The sequence below is a fragment of the Carcharhinus amblyrhynchos genome, chromosome 20, assembly GCF_965287045.1.
Source record: "Carcharhinus amblyrhynchos chromosome 20, sCarAmb.v2.hapA, whole genome shotgun sequence".
NCBI classification, from domain to species: domain Eukaryota; kingdom Metazoa; phylum Chordata; class Chondrichthyes; order Carcharhiniformes; family Carcharhinidae; genus Carcharhinus; species Carcharhinus amblyrhynchos.
Window position 1 is genome coordinate 261,541 of NC_137343.1, and position 11,849 is coordinate 273,389.

Sequence of the window (11,849 nt, forward strand, 5' to 3'; positions counted from 1 at the left end):
CTTCTCCCTCTCTCTGGACAGCCGCTGGTCTCTGTTAGTGATGGAGTTAACATTGCCTTGACTCTAAGGGATAACACATTGAATGGAATCCGTTATTAATAGAAGAGGGAAAACCTCCAGGGAGACTGCCGGATCCATGGAGACTGACATTAATCACAGGCACTGAACAAACAGCTCCAGTTAACCCCATTCAATCCAATACTTCTTACATCTCAATAAACTCAAATTTTTTTCTGTCTGGATAGGATTTATTGATGGTCATTGAAGGATGGAAAGATGGAAGTTCATTGAATTCTACTGTGTAGAAGGGGGCCATTGAGCTCATCGAGTCTGCACCGATCACAATCCCACCTGGGCCCTATCCCCATAAGAACATAAGAACATAAGAACATAAGAAATAGGAGCAGGAGTAGGCCATCTAGCCCTTCAAGCCTGCCCCGCCATTCAATAAGATCATGGCTGATCTGTTGTGGCTCAGTTCCACTTTCCCGCCCTCTCCCCATAACCCTTAATCCCCTCTCTTATCAAGAACCCATCAACCCGCTTCTTAAAAATATTTAGCGAGGCAGCCTCCACCACTTCAACGGGCAGAGAATTCCAGAGATTCACCACCCTTTGAGTGAAGAAGTTCCTCCTCAACTCCGTTCTAAACCGCCTCCCCTTTATCTTGAGGCTGTGCCCCCTAGTCCTACTGTCTTTTTTGAGCGGCAAGAGTCTCTCCACCTCTATCCTATCCATCCCATTCATCATCTTATACGTCTCAATGAGATCTCCCCTCATTCTTCTAAACTCTAACGAGTACAAGCCTAGTTTATTCAGCCTCTCCTCATAGCTCAATCCCCTCAACTCCGGTATCAGCCTAGTAAACCTCCTCTGCACTCCCTCCAGGGCCAAAATATCCTTGCGCAGGTGCGGCGCCCAAAACTGCACACAGTACTCCAGCTGCGGCCTCACCAATGCCCTATACAGCTGCAGCAAGACCTCCCTACTTTTATATTCAATCCCCCTCGCTATGAAGGCCAGCATCCCATTCGCCTTCCTGACCACCTGCTGCACCTGCAAGCTGGGTTTTTGCGACTCATGCACAAGGACCCCGAGGTCCCTCTGCACCACCCCACATATTTACCCTAGTTAGTCCCCCGATACAAAGGGGTAATTTAGCATGGCCAATCCAGCTAACCCACACATCTTTTCGGACTGTGGGAGGAAACCGGAGCACCCAGAGGAAACCCATGAAAACACGGGGGTGGGGGGGGGGGGGGGGGGGGAGGAGGTGCAAAGTTCACACAGTGACCCAAGCTAGGAATTGAACCTAGGCCCCTGCATCTGTGAGACAGCAGTGTTAACCACTGTGCCACCGCTTAAATAATGGAGGATCTGAACATAGTCTTTCAATCCTACTTGGATTTGGCACGGTGGCACAATGGTTAGCACTGCTGTCTCACAGCTCCAAGGAGCCGGGTTCAGTTCCGGCCATGGGTCTGTGTGGAGTCTGCACATTCTCCCCGTGTCTGTGTGGGTTTCCTTTGGGTGCTCCAGTTTCCTCACAAAGATGTGTGGGTTAGGTGGATTGGCCATGTTAAATTGCCCCTTAGCATGTCAGGATTAGGAGGGTAAATAGGTGTGGTTCAAGAGATAGGGCCGGGTGGGACAGTTGTCAGTGCAGCTTGATGGGCCAAATGGTCCTTCTGTACTGTAGGGATTCTATGATTTTATGGTCCCCCTGTGATCATTGTTGTGGATCTTTGTGAATATATTTTAAAATGCTTTTTCATCCATTCACAACAGCTGGTCTTTTAATGTCCAAAAGTCACAATGTAACATCAAAGGGTTTGCGCCAGTTTAGAAGTATGCTGTAATTGTCTGAGTTTTTGTGGTGTTTGCAGAACTTGTACTTAAACATAGTTTTAATTCTGCCTCGAATTTGCTCTTTTATGCTTCTGCTCCTCATCTTGCTGAGTGCTTTGAATAACTGCAGTGCAGTTCTGCAGAGTTCAGGGAGCTGGCTGAGTGATCACTGCTTATTGCTGAGATTGGGGACAAGCACTCAGGTGGGTCCAACTTTACTCATGAGTGCAGAAATCCCAAACGGAATGTGTACTTTGAGGGCTACAGTGGCAGATCATCTCTCAGTGGTGCAATGTTAGTCTGAGGAATCAGATGATCTCCTATGGGGCTGCTTAGAGTCAGTAGACTGGTCAATATTTTAAAACTGTGACCAACCTGAACGAGTACACCACTACAGTAACTGACTTCATTAGTAAGTGTGTAGAAGACTGTGTGTCCAAGAAGCAAATCTGCATTTCCCCAACCGGAAACCATGGATGGACAGGGATATCCACTACTTGCTGAAGTCCAGGTCTGAGGTGTTTCAGTCAGGCGATACAAGAAATCCAGATACGATCTAAGGAGATCCATCAAAGATGCCAAAAGACAGTACTGGACCAAGCTAGAGTCCCAGGCTAACCACACTGATGCCCACCAAGTATTGAAATCCAACAGTACAGAATGAGGCCATTTGGCCCATCAAGTCTGCACCAACCACAATCCCACCCAGGCCCTACCCCCATAACCCTATATATTTTACCCTCTAATCCCTCTAACCTACACATCTCAGGACACTAAGGGACAATTTTAGCATGGCCAATCAACCTAACCCACACATCTTTGGTCTATGGGAGGAAATCGAAGCACCCAGAGGAAACCCACGCAGACACGAGAAGAATGTGCAAACTCCACACAGACCAAGCCGGGAATCGAACCCAGGTCCCTGGAGCTGTGAAGCAGCAGTGCTAACCACTTGACTATTGGAAGGTCTGCAAGACATAACAGGCTACAAGATGAAGACATGTAAAATCGCCAGTTCCAATGCACACCTCTGTGATGAGCTCAATGCATTCTATGCCCGTTTTGAGCAAGAGGTCAGTGAGAGCATGCTCTCCCCAGAAGCCTCGGACGAACATGTATCCGAGATCACCATTGCAGTTTTCCCTCAATCTGGATGGCCACAAAACATTAGATAGGGGTCATGGGTAGAGAGGTGGTGTTGAGATGGCAGCGTGGGCTCATTGGGCCGAAGTTTCCCAGGCTGTACTTGACCTGGTGCTGGCTAATGAACCTAGACAGGTGACGGATCTCTCGGTGGGAGAGCATCTTGGGGATGGAGATCATGATTCTATCTCCTTCACGATAGCATTGGAAAGAGATAGGATCAGGCAGGCTAGGAAGGTGTTTATCTGGAGTAAGGGGAAATATGAAGACATCAGGCAGATAATTGGACGAATAAACTGGAAGGAGGCGTTCTTGGGGAAAAGTACTGAAGGAAGGTGGCGGATTTTCAAGGAATGTTTGACTGGAGCTCTGCACGACAACGTTCCGATGAGACAAGGTAGGTCACGGGAACCGTGGTGCACGAAGGTTGTGGTGAACCTGGTCAGGAAGAAAAGAAAGGCATACGAAAGGTTCAGAGAGCTAAGAGATGTTACGGATCTAGAAGAGTATAAGGCTTGTAGAAAGGTGCTTAAAAAGGAAATTAGGAGAGCCAGAAGGGATCACGAGAAGGCCTTGGCGGGTAAGATTAAGGAGAATTACAAGGAGAAGTGAAGGGATAGGACCTATAAACGGTGAAGGGGGAAAAGTCTGTGTGGAACCGGAAGAAATGGCAGAGGTGCTTAATGAGTACTTTGCCTCAGTATTCATGGTGGAAAGTGATCTGGGAGGTTGTACTACAGGTTTGCGGCAGACTGAAAAGATTGAGTATGTGGATATTAAGAAAGAGGATGTTTTAGAACTTTTAAATTCAATCAAGATAGATAAGTCGCCAGGACCGGATGGGATGTACCCCAGATTACTGTGGGAGGTGAGGGAAGAGATTGCAGAGCCCCTGGCAATGATCTTTGCATCGTCGATGGAGACGGGAGAGGTTCCGGAGGATTGCAGGATTGCGGGGGTGGTCCCTATTTTCACGAAAGGGAACAGGGACAGCCTGGGAAATTACCAACCGGTGAACATAGAACACTACAGCACAAACAGGCCCTTCGGCCCACGAGTTGCGCCGATCACATCAACACCTACCAATCTATAGATCTATCTATAACCCCCAATCCCATTAAATTCCATATACTCATCCAGAAGTCTTTTAAAAGACCCCATCGAGTTCGCCTCCACCACCACTGACGGCAGCCGATTCCATTCACTCACCACCCTCTGAGTGAAAAACTTACCCCTAACATCACTTCTGCACTTGCCTCCCCGCACCTTCAATCTGTGTCCTCTCGTAGCGACCATTTCAACCGGGGAAATAGCCTCCGAGAATCCACCCTATCTATTCCTCTCAACATTTTATAAACTTCTATCAGGTCGCCTCTCAACCTTCGTCTCTCCAGGGAAAAGAGACCCAGCTCCCTCAACCTAACTTCATAAGGCATGCCTCCCAGTCCAGGCAACATCCTTGTAAATCTCCTCTGTACCCTTTCAATAGCTTCTACGTCCTTCCTATAGTGAGGCAACCAGAACTGCACGCAGTACTCCAAATGAGGCCTGACAAGGGTCTTATAAAGTTGCAGCATTACCTCCCGATTCCTAAACTCAATCCCTCGATTAATGAAGGCCAGTACACCATACGCCTTCTTGACCACATCCTCCACCTGTGAGGCCGATTTAAGAGTCCTGTGGACCCGGACCCCAAGATCCTTCTGCTCTTCAACACTACTAAGACTCCTGCCCTTGATAGTGTACTCGTTCATCCCGTTGGTTCTGCCAAAATGGACGTCTACACATTTATCCACATTGAAGTCCATCTGCCACTTCTCCGCCCAGTCCTGCATCCTATTTATGTCCTGCTGCAACTTTTGACATCCTTCCAGACCATCCACAACACCACCGACCTTCGTGTCATCAGCGAACTTACTTACCCATCCCTCCACTTCCTCATCCAGGTCATTTATGAAAATGACGAACAGCAAGGGACCCTGAACAGATCCCTGGGGCACTCCACTGGTGACTGACCTCCATTCAGAAAAAGACCCATCCACAACCACTCTCTGCCTTCTGCAGGCAAGCCAGTTCTGGATCCACAAGGCCAAAGGCCCTTGGATCCCATGCCCTCTCACCTTATCAAGAAGTCTTGCATGGGGGACCTTATAAAACGCCTTGCTGAAGTCCATGTACACCATGTCCACTGCACTTCCTTCGTCAATGTGTTCAGTCACATTTTCGAAGAACTCAACTAGGCTCGTAAGGCACGACCTGCCCTTGACAAATCCATGCTGACTATTCCTGATCATGTCAAACCTCTCCAAATGCTCGTAAATCTTGTCCCTCAGAAGCCTCTCCATCAGCTTACCAACCACTGAGGTCAGACTCACCGGTCGGTAATTTCCCGGGCTATCTCTGTTCCCTTTCTTGAAAATAGGAACTACATCCGCAATCCTCCAATCTTCCAGAACCTCTCCCGTCTCCATTGACGATGCAAAGATCATCGCCAAGGGCTCTGCAATCACTTCCCTCGCCTCCCACAGTATCCTGGGGTATATCCCATCTGATCCCGGCGACTTATCTATCTTGATAGAATTCAAAAGTTCTAACACATCCTCCTCCTTAATATCCACATACTCAATCTTTTCCATCTGCTGCAAATCCGTAGCAAAATCTCCCAGATCAGTTTCCACTGTGAATACTGAGGCAAAGTACTCATTAAGCACCTCTGCCATTTCTTCTGGTTCCACACAGACCTTTCCCCCTACATCTTTTATTGGTCCTATCCCTTCTCTTCTCATCTTTTTACTTTTCACATATTTATAGAAGGCCTTGGGATTCTCCTTAATCTTACCCGCCAAGGTCTTCGCATGACCCCTTCTGGCTCTCCTAATTTCCCTTTTAAGCTCCTTTCTACAGTCCTTATACTCCTCAAGATCCTTAACCTCTCCTAGTTCCCTGAACCTTTTGTACACCTTTCTTTTCCTCCTGACTAGGTTCACCACAGCCTTTCTGCACCATGGTTCCCGCAACCTACCAAAACCCCCTTGTCTCATCGAAACATTGTCATGCAGAGCTCCAGTCAAACATTCCTTGAATATCCGCCACCTTCCTTCGGTACTTTTCCCTAAGAACGCCTCCTTCCAGTTTATTTGTCCAAGTAACTTCCTGACTTCTTCGTATTTCCCCTTACTCCAGACAAACACCTTCCTAGCCTGCCTGATCCTATCTCGTTCCAATGCAATTGTGAAGGAGACAGAATTATGATCACCATTCCCAAGATGCTCTCCTACCGAGAGATCCATCACCTGTCCTGGTTCATTCGCCAGTACCAGGTCAAGTACAGCCTCTCCCCTCGTAGGCTTATCCACATACTGTGTCAGGAAACCTTCCTGAACACACCTAACAAACTCCTCCCCATCCAAACCCCTTACCCTAGGGATATTCCAGTCGATGTTTGGGAAATTGAAGTCTCCCATCACGACAACTCTGTTATTACTACATCTCTCCAGAATCTGTTTCCCTATCTGCACCTCAACTTCCCTGTCACTGTTGGGCGGCCTATAGAATACACCCAGCAAAGTTATCGACTCTTTGCTGTTCCTAACTTCCACCCGCAGAGACTCTGTAGATAGTCCCTCCACGGCATCCTCCTTCTCTGCAGCCATGACACTGTCCCTGATCAACAGTGTCACTCCACCACCTCTTCTGCCATCCTCCCTGTCCTTCCTGAAGCATCTGAAACCTGGCACCTGAAGTACCCAGTCCTGTCTGACGTCAGTGATTGGTAAGTTGATGGAGAGGATTCTGAGGGACAGGATTTATGAACATTTAGAGAAGTTTAGTATGATCAGAAATAGCACGGCTTAGTCAAGGGCAGGTCGTGCCTTACAAGACTGGTTGAGTTCTTTGAAAATGTGACTGAACACATTGACGAAGGAACAGTGGTGGATGTGGTTTACATAGACTTCAGCAAGGCATTTGATAATGTCCCCCATGCAAGACTTCTTGAGAAGGTGAGAGGGCATGGGATCCAAGGGGCTTTGGCCTTGTGGATCCAGAACTGGCTTGCCTGCAGGAGGCAGAGAGTGGTTGTGGATGGGTCTTTTTCGGCATGGAAGTCAGTCACCAGTGGAGGGCCCCAGGGATCTGTTCAGGGTCCCTTGCTGTTTGTCATTTTCATAAATGACCTGGATGAGGAAGTGGAGGGATGGGTTAGTAAGTTTGCCGACAATACGAAGGTTGGTGGTGTTGTGGATGATCTGGAGGGATGTCAGAAGTTGCAGAGAGACATAGATAGGATGCAAGACTGGGCAGAGAAGTGGCAGATGGACTTCAACCCGGATAAATGTGTAGTGGTCCATTTTGGCAGGACCAATGGGGTGAAGGAGTACAATATCAAGGGTAGGAGTCTTAGCAGTGTTGAGGAGCAGAAAGATCTTGGGGTCCGGGTCCATAGGATACTCAAATCGGCCTCGCAGGTGGAGGATGTGGTCAAGAAGGCGTATGGTGTACTGGCCTTCATTAATCGAGGGATTGAGTTTAGCAGTCGGGAGGTAATGCTGCAACTTTATAAGGCCCTTGTCAGACCCCACTTGGAGTACTGTGCGCAATTCTGGTCGCCTCCCTACAGGAAGGACGTGGAGGCTATTGAGACGGTGCAGATGGGATTTACAAGGATGTACAAAGAACAAAATCAGCCCGGGAAACAGGCCCTTCGGCCCAACGAGCCCACGCTGCCATCTCAACACCACCTCTCTACCCATGACCCCTATCTAATGTTTTGTGGCCATCCTGATTGAGGGAAAACTGATTTAGGGACAATTTATTTCTGAAATGGTCGCTACGAGAGGACACAGGTTTAAGGTGCTGGGGGGCAAGTACAGAGGAGATGTTAGGGGTAAGTTTTTCACTCAGAGGGTGGTGAATGAGTGGTATCAGCTGCCGTCGGTGGTGGTAGAGGCGAACTCACTGGGGTCTTTTAAAAGACTTCTGGATGAGTATATGGGATTTAATGGGATTGGGAGTTACAGATAGTTCTATGGAATGGTAGGTATGGATATGATCGGCGCAACTTGTGGGCTGAAGGGCCTGTTTGTGCTGTAGTGTTCTATGTTCTATATCAGAGCAGCCTTCCTGAAAGTGACTGGCCTGAATAGAGTACTCAGATGAGTACTCAATCCTGCATGGACCAGCTAGCGGGGTTATTCACAGACATCTTCAAGCTCTCTTTATAATAACCTGAGGTCCCTATCCGCTTCAAGAAGATGACCATCATCCCAGTACCTAAGAAAAGCCAAGCAGCGTGGCCTTAATGACTATCGGCCAGAGGCTCTGCCATCCATCATTATGAAGTGCTTTGAAAGGTTAGTCATGGCACGAATCAATTCCAGCCTCCTGGTCTACCTGGATCCACTACAGTTCACCTACTGCTGCAACAGATTTACAGCAGATCCCATCCCCCTGGCCCTGCACTCAACTCTGGAACACCTAGATAACAAGGACACCTATGTCAGACTATTATTTATTGACTACAGCTCAGTCTTTAACACCATTATTTCCATGAAACTCATCTCCAAACTCCGTGGCCTGGACCTCGGCACCTACCTCTACGACTGGATCCTGAACTTCCTAACTCACAGACCACAACCAGTAAGGATAGGCAACGGCACTTCCTCCACGATCATCCTCAACACCGGTGCCCCACAAGGCTGTGTTCTCAGCCCCCTACTATACTCCTTATACATTTATACAAATTCCCCTCCAACTTGACATTCAAGTTTGCTGATCACACCACCCTTGCTGCCCAGATTACATCATTCAGTTTTTTGCAGCACTAACACACGTAGCCACAGCCTCCCAAGTTGCTTTTCCATCCCTTCCCCTGGGGTGGTGTCCTGCTGGGGGAAAGAGGCTATCCAACCTTGCCTCCACCACCACCAGTAACCTGGCCAGTTCAGCATCAGTGTCTTCCTGGAAGCCATTTCTTCCTGCCCTGTCTGTCCATCCTTGGGGTTTTTATGGAGCTGCCCCTTGTTAGGGCAGATCAGCTGCAGGCAGTTTGGACAAATCACGCGGCCATTAGAGCATTCTAGTGAGTTTAATGCAGTTTGCCTTGTTACCATGGAGGGGAAGACAAGTCAGCACTTGCAGATGCGCTGATAGGGAGGCGGGGGGGGAGTTGAGGGAGGGGATTTGTGCCTCTGTGATGATCAAGGCCTGGGGAGAGGCTCCTGTCAGTCAACCATTGGGGGATCTGGGCCTGGGGGAAGGGTCTGTATCTGGGCCCAAAGGGAGGGGGTCTGTATCTGGGCCCAAGGGGAGGGGAGTCTGTATCTGGGCCCAAGGGGAGGGGGGTCTGTATCTGGGCCCAAGGGGAGGGGGGTCTGTATCTAGGCCCAAGGGGAGGGGGGTCTGTATCTAGGCCCAAGGGGAGGGGGGTCTGTATCTAGGCCCAAGGGGAGGGGATTTGTATCTAGGCCCAGGAGGAAGAGGAGTAGTTCTGCTCTACTTTTTGCTTTTTTTGCGCATGTGCAGTCTGTGGCTCTGATGGCTGCCTAGTGAGTTATTAGCCAGAAACAGTCTAGCCCAAAGTTTCAGAGACAGAGTGCATTAGATTGGCCGTGAAAACACGTCCAAACATGGATCAGCAACTCCGTTTTCATGCTAGCTGAACATTTAGAATTATTCTCGTAAAATTCTGCCATTGATGCATTATCTGAAAGAAATGGTGAATTCTATTTTGAAACCATGATTGAACATAAGCTGAAATAAAAGTGATTTCAAGCATTATAAGAGCGATTTTGGAGTGTGTGTGGTTATTGTAATAAAATTGATGCAATTCATATTGTCAATCCTCTCAAGTGCCTTAATAAGCCTGTATCTTCTCTGTGTGCTGGACTAGTTTTCCTTCTATATCTGATTGAACCTCACTCCATCTACTCCATGGCCCAATGTCCACCAAATTAGCTTAAAACCTCTATAAAATATATCCAGAAAGTTGTTTTAACAGGATCTCCCTTACTGAAGCCCATATTGGGCCTGTCTGATTGCCTTGAGTTTATCCAAATGTGCCGCTATAACTCCTTTAGTCAGAGCTTCTAACATTTTCCCCATAGAAACAGAGAAAGTAGGAGCAGGAGGAGGCCATTCAGCCATCTGAGGCTGCTCTACCATTCATTATGATCATGACTGATCATCTAAGATAATAGCCTGATCCTGCTTTCACCCCATTTCCCTTGATGCCTTTGTCCAAAGAGCTATACCTGACTCTATATTTAAAAGATACAACATTCTGGCTACAACTACTTTCTGTGGTAGCGAATTCCACAGGCTGACCACTCCCTGGGTGAAGATATTTCTTCTCATCTCAATCCTAATTGGTTTCCCTATACATTTTGCCTATGGGCCCTGGTTCTGTATAGCCCCACCATTGGGAGCATCTGCCTGCATCGATCCATTTAGTTGTCTTACAATTTTATAGGTATCTGTGATTTTCTCTCCCATTCTCCTTTTCTCCAGCTGATACAATCCTAACCAACTCAATCTCTCCTCATCCATCAGTCCCGCCATCCCTGGAATTAGCCTGGTAAACCTTCACTGCACTCCCTCAAGAGCAAGGACATCCTTCCTCAGATACGAAGACTAAAACTGCACACAATACTCTGGGTGTGGCCTCACCAAGGCCCTGAATAATTGCAACAACACATCCCTGCTCCTGTATTTGAAACCTCTCGCAATGAAGGCCAATATGCCATTTGCCTTCTTTACCACCTGCTGCACCTGCACGTTTACCTTCAGTGACTGATGTACAAGGCCACCCAGGTCCCTCTGCACACTCCCCTCCCCCAATTTACAGCCATTCAGGTAATAATCTGTCTTCCTATTATTGCTACCAAGGTCGATAACCTCACATTCATCCGCATTATACTGCATCCGTCAATCACTTGCCCGCCCACTCAAATTGTCCAAATCACACTGAAGCATCTCTGCATCCTCCTCACAGCTCACCCTCCCACCCAACTTAGTGTCATCTGCAAATCTGGAGATATTACATTTAGTTCCCTCATCTAAATCATTGATATATATGTATAGTGAATAGCTGGGGTCCTTGTGGTACCCCACTAGTTAACGCCTGCCATTTGGAAAACGGCCCATTTATTCCTATTTGTTTCCTGTCTGTAACCAGTTTTCTGTCCATCTCAACACACTTCCCCCAATCCCATGCACTTCAATTTTACACACTAGTCTCTTTTGTGGGACTTTGTTGAAATCCTTCTGAAAGTCCAAATAAACCATTGGCTCCCCCTCATCAACTCCACGAGTTACATCCTGCAAGAATTCCACTAGATTTGTTAAGACTGATTTCCTTTTCATAAATCCATGCTGCCCCTGTCCGCCCCTACCACTGTTTTCCAAATGTTTCACTATAAGGTCTTTGACAATGAATTCAGGCATTTTCCCACTACTGATGTCAGGCTGACTGATTTATAATTCCTTGTTTTCTCTCTACAGCCATTTTTAAATAGTGGGTTTACAACTCCTTGTTTTATATTATCATTTCGTCAAATTCACTTTCTGTAAGACAAAAGATTACTTTGTTAACTCTATTTTAAAAATTTTTTTTTTAAAAAGTGTACTGTGTTTTTATATTTTGAGTTGCTTTATATTGTCCTTCATCCTATATTTTACTTCATCCCTCATTAATCTTTGTGTTTTCCTTTGTGGTTCATTATGTTCTTGTAAGCCCCTAAGCTGCTGTCAGTCTGTTTTTTTTATAAACCTTTTCTTTCAGTTTGACATTAATTGCAAATGATTTAGAGAACTATGGATGGGATCTCTTACTCACTGGAATCCATCCATTCAGTGTCTCA